Genomic DNA, 12,560 nt, shown 5'->3' with positions numbered 1-12,560 from the left:
CTAGTTCAGTTCTAATTCAGTTCTAGTTCAGTTCTAGTTCAGTTCTAGTTCAGTTCTAGTTCATTACTAGTTTAGTTTTAATTCAGTTCTAGTTCTGTTCTTTTCTAGTTCAGTTCTAGTTTAATTCTGGTTCTGTTCTACTTCAGTTCTATTTCTGGTTCAGTTTTAGTTCAATTTTTTTAGTCCTAATTTAGTTCTATTTCAGATCTAGTTCAGTTTTAGATCAGTTCTAGTTCAGTTCAGTTCTAGTTCAGTTCTAGTTCAGTTCTAGTTCAGTTCTAGTTCAGTTCTAGTTCAGTTCTAGTTCAGTTCTAGTTCAGTACTAGTTCAGTTCAAGTTCAGTACAGTTCTAGTTCAGTCCTAGTAATGTTCATGTTCAGTTCTAGCTCAGATCTAGTTCAGTTCTAGTAAAGTTCTTGTTCAGTTCTAGTTCAGATCTAGTTTACTTCTAGTATAGTTCTAGTTCAATTCAATTGTTCAATTCTAGTTCAGTTCTATTTCACTTCTAGTTCAGTCCCAGTTTGGAATTTAGTTCAGCTCTAGATTAGTTTAAAATTATTTTATATTAAATTAAAAAAAAAACAATTTGATAAAATCCCTTTTCTTATACAAATCTCACAATCTGGCATCCCGTTTGTTATCTATTCTCTCACACATCGTTTTTTTCACATGAGTGAAAAAAACAAAAACAAAACGAGCATTGAGTCACATGTCAAAAAATGAGTGAAAGTGATTTAAAAAGAAAAACATAAACAATTGCGCAAAACAAAAACAACAAAATTAACAGCCAATTTTCAATTTTCCCATATAAGCAACAACAAAAAAAAGAGGAAAATATTAAAAGAAAAGTCTTTTATATTAATTTGCCCGCAACAAAAAAAGGAAAATGAGTTCGAGCAAAGAAAATCACTCAAAATTAAAGGTATGTGAAAAATCTAAAGATTTGTAGATATTCAGTCGCTATTAGCAACTCAATTGAAAATCATCGTTTGATAAAACAAAATTCTAACGGTAAACTTACAAGGAATTTTCCGCGTTCGCTTAATTCTATAGAGAAGTTGAACGTGTTGAGAGTGTGTTTGTGTTACGAGTGCGGTAATAAATTTTAAGATTTTATTCTTCTTATAAACTACAGCCCAGTGTGTAGTTTCTCTTAATTTATTTTTCTATAATACAAAAGAAAACTAATAAATTTCATCTGATCATCATGGTGAGTGTTAAAATTTTTTTATATTTATTTTGCCGTTTTATATATTTTGGACATTAAGAAAAAACAAAAAAAAGTTTTATATAAGAAGTTAAAGTTTTTAAAAATTAACACAATTTTTGATAATGTTCGATTTAAAATTTTTTTTAATAACATTAGACATAATGCTTTTACAAATTATTTACTTTAGTGATTCAGATTTTCCTTTTCACTTTCCTTACAACAACAATAAGGCAAGGCAATTGATATTGTTCTTGTAAAGATTTATCAACCTTGACCTGCATTTTCCTTTTCTCATTATCGAGTTTTTTTATTGTTTTTGTTGCTTTTCATTGTCATCTGTGTTTTCTTGCAGTGAGAAAATTGCATTGACATTGAAAAAGTGATGCCAATTACGAGAAGAAAAATACAATTTAAAATGAAATAAAATAGAAGCAGCAATCGAGGCCTTTTAATAAATGCAATCGTTTTAAATTATAGATTATTTTTATATAGAAAATTTAAAGAAATTAAGTAAGGTTTCTATCAGAAGAAAAATTTGTTAGAAAAGTTGTCTCCAATTTAAATTCTACTTCAGAATTAGTTCATTGCAGTTCTTGTTCAATTCTAGTTCTAGTTCAGTTCTAGTTCAGTTCTAGTCGAGTTCTAGTTCAGTTCTAGTTCAGTTCTAGTTCAGTTCTAGTTCATTTCTAGTTCAGTTCTAGTTCAGTTCTAGTTCAGTTCTAGTTCAGTTCTAGTTCAGTTCTAGTTCAGTTCTAGTTCAGTTCTAGTTCAGTTCTAGTTAAGTTCTAGTTCTAGTTCAGTTCTAGTTCAGTTCAGTTCTAGTTCAGTTCTAGTTCAGTTCTAGATCAGTTCTAGTTCAGTTCTAGTTCAGTTCAGTTCTAGTTCAGTTCTAATTCAGTTTTAGTTCAGTTTTAGTTCAGTTCTAGTTCAGTTCTAGTTCAGTTCTAGTTCAGTTCTAGTTCAGTTCTAGTTCAGTTCTAGTTCAGTTCTAGTTCAGTTCTAGTTCAGTTCTAGTTTAGTTCTAGTTCAGTTCATAGTTCACTCTTCTTTTGGAAAATTTAGTTTCAGTTAAAGATAATTTTCTGAAAAGTCTTGACCGTTTTTTAAGAAAATGGAAGTTATCGATTACTTTTGATCTCATAACATAGCTAAGCATAAATAAACTTTGTATATGACTAATTTTTAAAAAAAACTTGAAAGTATTTTAATTTTTTATATTTCCAAATTCCCTAATTAAAATTCTCATATATTTTAGAAAAATTAAACTAAATTAGAAACAAGAAAAAAAACTTTTAAAATACCAAAAAACAGCTTAAGAATTTATTGCCTTAAAAACTGGTAGTTATTTGAAAAATTATGCTAAAAAAATGACAAACGATTTGCGAAGCGAAAAAATTTAAATATTTTCCTTTCAAAACTAAATTGCAAACAAATGAAACAAATTGTAGCTAAGTCCAAAATAAGAAAAAAAAGAAATACTGGAAAAAGATTAACTAATAATTTTAAAAATAGCTAACTCTGCTCCACACATTTATTATTTTTATTAGCACGTCTTAAAATATTAAGAAACAAAAAAACAGACAAAAGAAAACTATAATATAAATATTTAAGAGGCTATATAAAATTAGCACAATAATCGACGGAAATATAATCGGTTTGATCTATATAAAGATCAAGCGTATATAATTTGTTTAAAAAAGGGAATGGTAAAAAGTGTGTTATTTAGTGTATGTAAAAATAGTTTGATAATGACGTAGATTTTAAGTTATAGTGATAATATATTACTAGAGAAGTTAAAAACATTTATATTTAAAAATTAATATAGTTATCGATAAACTTTTTAAAGAATGTTGTAAAGCCTAACTTTAAGTTGATTACTTTTTTTAAGAAATTCTGAGATAACGATACATTTTGTAAAGAAAATTCTTGAGGTAACTTTATTTAAGAAAATCCAAGTCATCACCAACTAACTAACATTTATAGATAGTTATCGATAACTTTAGTATATAATAAAATTTAATTATTATTAACTTTTTTATTGTTGATTAAAATTCGAGATAAAATGTGTAAAAGATTATGAAAGCAACAAAAATTTTAAAGAAAATCTTAAGTTTTTAATAAAATTCTTTATAAAAATCAAAGTTATCGATAATTTTTTTTAAGACAATCATTACAAAATCATTACAATAAAAGTTTTAAAGACAAGTTTTCAAGTTTAAAAAAAAACTTTAAGTTTTCCATAAAAATCCCAACTGTTTTATAGGATTTTTTAATGAATGTGATTTATCGATAATTTTTCCATAAAAATATAAAGTAACCGATAGTTTTTCTAAATAAAATCATATTTTTCTTGAGAAAATTAAGACGTTTATCCTAATTTCTGTACAAAATCACATATCGGTATATGTTGTAATAAAAACCTTTATTATCGATTATTTTTCTATAGAAAATAATACTTTTGATAAATTTTATTAATAAAATTCATATTATCGATAACTTTTCTAAAGAAAATTTTTAATTCTTGTTAGAAAATTTAAGTTTAACTCGAATTTATATAAAAAACAATTATCGCTAAATTGGGCAAACCAAATCCAAGTAATCGATTATTTTTCTTTTAAAAACACAGTTATCGATAAGTTTTCATATTTATATTAAAATAATCGATAACTTTTCTAAAGAAAATTAGAGTGAATTTAAATTTTAACAGAAAATCATTAAACGGTAAATTTGGATCAAAAATCTAAATTATCGATGACTTTTTTTAATAAAAAATTATTGATCGATAAGTTTTTTAACAAAGATTTAACTAATCGATAGATTTTCTTAAGGAAATGAAAGTAAAAACTGATTTCAACATAAAACATAAGATTAGGCGTAAATTTATCAACATATCTTTGTTAACTACCACTTTTCTGAAGAAAATTAAAGTTATCGATAACTTTTTGTAATAAAATTTTAGTCATCGATCTTCAAGAATCAAAGTTCTTAATTGGTTATGTTGATTTTTGTACAATATCAATTATCGATAAATTTTATATTGAAAATATAACTTTTGGTTTAGTTTTTACTAAAATTAAACTTTGTCGATAATTTTTTTAAATAAACTTCAAATTAAAGATATATTTTGTTTAAAGAAAAACCAAGTTATCGAAAAATTTCCAAAGCATCTTTCAAATTTATTAATAAATTATCTAAAAAAACTTTTTATTTGTAAATAATTTTGTATCAATACATTTTCTATCAAAAATTAAGGTTTTCGAAAAATTTGCTAGAAAAAAATTTAGTTATCGAAAAATTTTGATAAATTTTTTTCGTTATTGATAATTTTTCGACGAAAATTTACATTTCTCTAATTTTTTTTAACGAAATTTTTATTGCATAACAATTTATACAAAATTCATTAATAGATTTTTATTGAAATTTAAGGTTATCGATAAATTTTTTCATTATAATCTTAAGCTATCGATTTTTTTTTAATTTTTGTATAAACTTTCAAAGTTGTTGATAAATTTAAAGTTTTCGATAAATTTTTTATAAAAATCAACATTTGTTAAGGAAATTTTAGTTTTATGTAAAAAATTTCAGTTTTTCGATAAATTTAAAGTTTTCGATAAATTTTTAGTTATATCGATAAATTTATTTAATTTATCGATAAATTTTGTAAAAAAATCATAATTTTTTAAAGAAATTTGAGTTTTATATACAATTTTTTTATAAAAAAAGCTTTCAATAAACTTTTATGACAAGTTCAAGTTTTTGATAAATTTTCAGTAATAAATTTCGGTTATCGATAGTTTTCTTTGAAATTTTAAGTTATCGTAGAATAATATAAAAAGTTTAGTTACTGATAACAGTTTTATATTAAATAAAAGTTATCGGTAACTTTTATTAAGACAATTATTTTTAACGATAACTTTTCTATAAAAATCTTAAGTTGACAAAAACTTTTTTATGAAAAACTAAAGTTAACGATAATTTTTTATTAAAATTTAAATTTTCAATAACCTTTCTATAGAAATTTTAAGTTATTGCTAAATTTTTAATTAAAAATTGTATTTCTGTTAACTTTTCTATATTAAATTAAAGCGATCATATTGTTTTAAACATTTTTATTATCCAAATCTATAAATGTTTTAGTTTTCGAAAAATTTTTTTATACAAAATTTATGTTATCGATGTTTTTAGTTAAACAAAACTTATAGCTATAGTACAACAAAAAAATTACTGATAAATTTTCTTTCAAATTTTTTGTTACTAATAACTTTTCTTCAATAAAACTGAAAGTTATCGATTAATATTTACTTATAACAATATTAGTTATTTAAAAATATTTTATAAAATTACAAGTTTCGACATTTTTCTAACAAATTCAAGTTATCCTTGTACTTAAAAAAAAAACTTGTAAGTTATCGTTAAGTTATTTTATAAACAATTTAGGGCGGGTTTCTTACTCCTTAGTTAAACTAGACTTAACTTGCTGTTAAATTAAACTCGGAACAAATTTATGCGGACTTTAACCAATGATTGTGTTTTTCAGTTTTAGATTTAAGCTTAGTTAACTTTGTAAGTGTTAGTGCTAACTTTTCAATCAAAAGCATAAACAATGAACAGCTGTTTTTTGCAAACAATACTTTTGAAAAATGAAAATTTTTGGAAAAATGTTAAATAAACATTTAAAACAATAATAAATAAAACAAAACAAATCAGAAAATTTGCAATTTACTTAAAATATAAAGTTTTGTTCTTCTTCCGAAATCATTGTTTTATTGTTTTTGCTAATTGTGTCACATATAACTTGAGTTTAAAAACTAAGATAATATGTAACTTTACTGATAACTGAAAAACACGAAACATATATTAAACCAGGTTTAACCAAAGAATGAAGATTATCTTTATCAGAAAAACTCGCTCTTAGTGGCTAATTGGTTTCATTATTAAATTAAAGTTATCGATAAATTTTATTTAAAAAATTGTAGTAGAAAGATAAATCTTAATGTTATTTGATTTCTTATGAACAAATTAATGCTCAATTTACAAATAAATTTGGATTTTTTTAAAATTTTTTGGAATTTGTTCCTTTTTTTTCTAAATCTAAACATGAATATTAAATATTAAGGGTTTTTCCTAAAATTTTAACATGTTGACAAAATTTATACAAATTCTAGTTTAAAAGAATGAAAAAAAAACTTTAAAAAATTTGCTAACAAACTAGTTTAATTACAAAAATTTACTGTTTAGACTAACTAAATATTTTGTATTAACAACTATTTAAACGATTAAATAACTTTAAAGAGTTTGAATACAAAATCAAAAAAAAAAAGCCAAAAAAATTTTTATGTAAAAACCCAAAATTCCTCTATATATTTCATATTAAAGCTGAATTTATAGATTTCTTTAAACAACAAATTTTTTTTCTCCGTTTGATTTTTGTTTGTTTGTTATTTTAATTAACTCAACTAATTAATGCATAAAACAAATAAAAAAATTGGTTTTTTTATTTGTATTAAATAACAATTTGTATTTGAGTTTGATAGCTCTCAAACAAATAACTAAAGGCGACAAATACTGACGCCGGCTATCAGACTTGAGATAATAGAAAGAAGAAACCAAAAAAACAAAAGAGTTTGAAAGAGAGCGACTTTGGGTTTTGCTAAGTCATAAAGAAGAAGAAGAGCAACAACAACAACTACTACTCCTACCAATAGATATGATATAAAGAAACCCGTCTTAAAGAAAAAGTAGAAATTTGACATTCCATTGGAATTTTGACGTCAGACAACAATTGATCGGGTTTTGGTGACTACTGGCTTGATTTGCATAAAAAAAACCAAAATTCCCCAAAAAAAAAACATTAATAAATAAAAACATCATAAATATTATAAACAGAGTAACAAACAAAAACAATATAATAATAACAACAATAATAGCAAAAAAAAAACTAAATAGAAGAAACACCATGACGCTAATTAAATATAAAAATAAAACATAGAGTTTTGAACAGATTTTGGAACAGTCATCGTGATTATTTGAAAGTGTTAGTTAGTAGAAAGAAAAAGCAAAATGTTATCAAGAAGAAAAAAGAATCAAATAAAAAAAGGATCAAATCAAGGATAATAGTGCAATAATAAAAATATTGAAAAATTGTTATAACAATAAATCTGTTAAGTGTTCTTCTTCTTTATTGACATACTTAACAGTTATTTCGATTTCAATGTCATTTAAGTTTAAAATGTCATGACATTTATAATATGTGCCACACTCTTACGTTGTGACATAAAAAAAATTGTGTTCTAGTAATAAAATGTGTTTTACATGTCCGTTCATATATATATGAATTATTATTAACCCTTTTTAGGGGGGAAATTTCTATGCAAGAAATAAATATATTCAATTTATTTTGAAAGTGAAAAAAACAATTTAAATAAAAAAAAAATTGATTCATTATAAATGGAATTTGCAATCAGCTGTTTATTGTTTACATTTTCAACTTGTCATTTCTACTCTAATAGAGATGTTAAATGCAAAAATAAACGACGCATACGTAGCCGTGTAAAATAATAAAATGTAAGTTTTTTAAAATAGATTAAAATGGTCTAAATATGAAAAGTGATTAATTAAGAATTACAATTACTATAAATTTTATAATTTTATAACAATTACAATTACTATAAAAATACTACTATTTTTCTTAAATGAAAAACTCTTTCCCTTTATTCCATTTTTGTTTAAAATGCCCAAAAGTTCATGAGTTTTTCTCGTCGTAAAAAGTATTTGCAATAGAAAACAAATTTCAAAACTTTTCTCAGTGTACCACCATTTTGTTATAACGTGCAGTCATCTCTCTGCTGCTTAACGCACACAAATATACACATGGTGGTATGTGTTTGCCCATGACTGCTATAAAAAGATTAATAATTAATAATAGTTTTACGTTATCGAAAAAATTTCTTTACAAAATTTAAGTAACTTTATATTTTCTATAGAAATTTTTAAGTACACATAAATTTTCTATAGAAAATTAAAGTTATCGATATATATTTCTATAGAAAAGTTATATTATCTATGCATTTTCTTTAAAGCAAAATTCAGTTAACAAAAATTGTTGTAAACAAATTAGTTATAGCAATTTTTTTCTAGAAAATTAAAGTTTTTGAAAAAATTTCTAAAAAAAAATTCAAGTAATCGAACAAATTTCTAAAAAAAATTCAAGTTATCAAACAAATTTCTAAAGAAAATTCATGTTATCGAACAAATTTCTAAAGAAAATTTCAGTTATCGATAATAATAAAAATTAATGCAATGATAATTTTTCAATAGAAAATTTGAGTCAAAAAGTTTTTTTTTTTTAATTTAAAGTTAATGATACATTTTTTATAATTTTTTTTTTACAAAAAATATCGATGAATTAAATTATCAAAAAATTTACAACGTTTTAATGTTAAACTAAAGACCAGTTTTTATATAGACTTTAGTTTTACTCATAACCTGGACTAAAGTCTAGTATATGTTCTAGAATCTCATCTGTTTTCTAGACTGTAGTCTAATCTGTTGTCTAGACTGTAGTCTAATCTTCTGTCTAGACTGTAGTCTAATCTGTTTTCTAGACTGTAGTCTAATCTGTTGTCTAGACTATGGTTTTTTACACAATATGGGCATAAATCTAGTTTAAATTCTTTACTAAACTCGAGTCTCAATTCTAAACTTGTATATTATCAGAACTAAAGCTTAATGTATAATCTTGACTATAGTCTATTCTATAGTCTAAACTAATTTAGTATTTTTTTTGAATCTAATGTAACCATAGTCTAGACTCTAAGGTGTTTTTTATACTTATACAATAGTCTAGTCTGCAGTCTAAACTAAAGACTACTTTATAGTCTGAAATATAGTTTAGTCTGAATTAAAATCTAGTTAATAATTTGGACTACAGTCTAGTCTATATTCTGAGTTATTCTTGGCTATAGTTAATTTTATAATCTGAACCCTAGTCTAGCAAATAAACTGGATTATATTCTGGACTATAGTCTGGACAATAGTCTGAACTATAGTCTAGTTTATAGTCAGGACTATACGATAGATTGTGGTCTAGATTATGGAATACACTATAGTCTGGACACAAGTGTCTGAGCAATACACTACACTATACATTCTGGACTATAGTCTAGTTTACCGTCAGAAAGTTCAGTCTAAACTAAAATCTAGTGAATAATTTGGACTACAGTCTAGTCTTTAGTCTGAATTATTATTGGCTATAGTATATTCTATAATCTGGAGCCTAGACTAGAATATAAACTGAATTATATTCTGGACTATAGTCAGGACTATATGCTAGACTATGGTTAGGAATATAGAATACACTATAGTCTTGACTATAGTGTGTTTTATTGTCTAAACAAAACTACACTTTACATTCTCCACTAAAGTCTAGTTTAAAGTCAAAACTATAGTTCAGTCTGAATTAAATTCTAATTCATAATCTTGACAATAATCTAGTCTACAGTTTAAATTATTTTTATTCTTGACTATAGTGTATTCTCTAAACTGGACCATACTCTAGGATATAATCTGGATTATAGTCCGGACAATAGTCTAGTCTATAGTCAGGACTATAGTATAGTATGGGCTACATTCTAGTATATGGTATAGTCGAAAGTGTTGTCTATAGCCTAGAGTACAGTCTAGTCTGAACTATAGTCTAGTCTTAAGCTCGAACCACAGTATATAATCTGGACTAATCTAGTCCATAGTGTAGTCTAGAGTATATAATCTGGTATATAGCCTAGTTTAACTTTTGCCTATAGTCTAGTCTAGAGTTAGTCTATAGTCTACTCTATACTCTAGTATATAATGCAGTCTATAGACTAGTCTATAGTCTAGTATAAAGTCTAGTATATAATGCAGTCTATAGACTAGTCTATAGCCAATTTTGGTCCACATCCTGGACTATTGTCCAGTCTATATTCTAGGCTATAATCTTAACTTTTGTCTAGTCAATAGTCTGGTCTATAGTCTTTGCTATTGCCTACTCTAAAGTCTGCACTATAGTCCACTCTATAGCTTAGGCTGTAGTCTGGACTAAGTTTTGTCTATAGTATCGTCTGGACTCCATTCTAAACCTTTCTATAATATGGAAAATATCCTTGTCTATAATCTAAACTATGGTATATAGTATGAACAGAAATCTATTCTATAATCTGTACTATAGTCTATTCTATATTTTGGACTAAAGTCTATGGTCGTGTATTGTCTATAATTTGGACTAAAGTATGAATTTAAACTAATGTTTTGAGTAAAATCTAGTCTATATTACATAATACCATCTAAAAGTCTATAGTATTTTCTTTTTTATGATCTGAACTATGGTTGTGTCTATAATCTGATTTATGGTCTTGTCTAGTCTATAGTCTGCTCATAAATCTAATTTGACCTTAAATCTAGTCTATAGACTGGACTAAAATATGGACTAAATTTCATTATATTATCTATATTATAGATTAGTTTATAACCTGAACTATAGACTTGCCAGTGTATAGTATGTATAGTTGACTTGTCTATTGTCTGGACTATAGTTTTTTTCTATAATCTGGTCTATTACTTTGGCTATAGTCTATTCTATATTCAAGTTAACATATGGCTACACATTCTAGCTTACAGTTTTTTCTCGACTATAGTATATTCGATTCTCGATATTATAGTCCGGTTTATAATACTGGTTCTAATTGTAACTCAGTCTGTATGTTTAATCAATGTTGAGTCTATAGTTTGGACTATATTCTTAACTCTTGTTTGCACTGTATGTTAATATATAACATGATGTTTTAAAGGGTTAAATAATATTTAAATTAAAAAAAAAAACTACAAAATTATACCAAGTCATGCCACTTAACGACAATTGCGAGCAAAACAAGTGTAAACATAGCAACTAAGTAAGTGGTCGGTCATTCATTCATTTATAAATTATAAATATTTAATGTGTGACTATAATGCAAATGACGCTATATTATAACTATAATTTAAAATTTAATATGAGAATGTATAATTAACTATTAAGAAAGTATATTTATAGAAGGAAAAAGAAAAAAAAAAACAACTAAATGAAAGCCAGGCCTTTTTTCAATTATAAGTAAAGGAAGAACTTTAAAGGAATTAAATATTAATAAAAAACTAATTATTAAGCAGTTTAATAACTACAAGCAGTTTAATAACTACAGAGTTACAAAGTTCAAATCAATGTCTTATAGAAATCTAAAGAATTTGTTTGTTAATATTCTATTAATATTTATTAATTTATTGTACATAAACAAAATTTGAATATATAAAATTTAATACGTCAATCAATGATGAGTAACGTAATAACTAGAAGAGATCAAAGGTCAAAAAAGTAAATAAGAAGAAACAACTTCGTTTAAAATATGTTTGTAAATAAAATAATGATGATTCTTCTAAATAAAAATAAACAATGAGTTAAAGATACTTATTAAATCATAAATTTTTTTTAAGAATTTTGTTTTTTTTTTTATTTTAAATTCCTTAAAAATTTAAAATTTTTATTTAGAAAGTTTAAAAAGTCTGTTGACTTTTAAGGAATTGTTTTCACATTGTTAATTTTTTTCGAAAATAATTTTTCTCTGAATTTAAATATAATAAAAAATATTGTCTTGACATATTGGATGCATTCATAAATTTCTTTTTAAGTTCAGAAAACATTAAAAAAATGCCATAAAAAACTGACATTTTTGCATTTCATTTTTGTTTCAACAATAAATAAAAAGTTTATTCAACTTAATAAAAATCGCATTTTTTTGAAATATATTAAATAATTCAAACATGACCTTCATAATTTAAAATATGTGTGTAGAAATATAAATAATATTTTCAAATTAACATCATTTTAACACTTCATTTACTATCTATAGAAAAAATATACATTCATACATATACAAAAACAAAAATAAATTTCATTATTCAATATTTTCAAATCGGGCGTAAAATATATTATTCACACGTTTTAGCAAGAAACTAAACATGTTGTACTTTAGTAAATTATATTGTTTTTTGTTTAACTGTGTGATAATTATTTATAAATTTGTTAATTAATTTTGCTAGTGTTATTGTAATTGATTTCACACCCATGATTGACAACTTGTTTTAAGAAAGGGTATGTGGGGGTGGTTGGGTTAAACCGTAGGCAAATGTTAGTATAAACTATAGTCTAATTTATAGCTATAGAAACATACACCCTTCTAGTCTATTGTCTAGTCTATAGTCTAGTCTGTAGTCTAGTCTATAGTCTAGTCTATAGTCTAGTCTATAGTCTAGTCTATAGTCTAGTCTATAGTCTAGTCTATAG

This window comes from Lucilia cuprina, chromosome 5, assembly GCF_022045245.1.
Source record: "Lucilia cuprina isolate Lc7/37 chromosome 5, ASM2204524v1, whole genome shotgun sequence".
Lineage (NCBI taxonomy): Eukaryota > Metazoa > Arthropoda > Insecta > Diptera > Calliphoridae > Lucilia > Lucilia cuprina.
Note: the sequence above shows the minus strand (reverse complement) of the source record.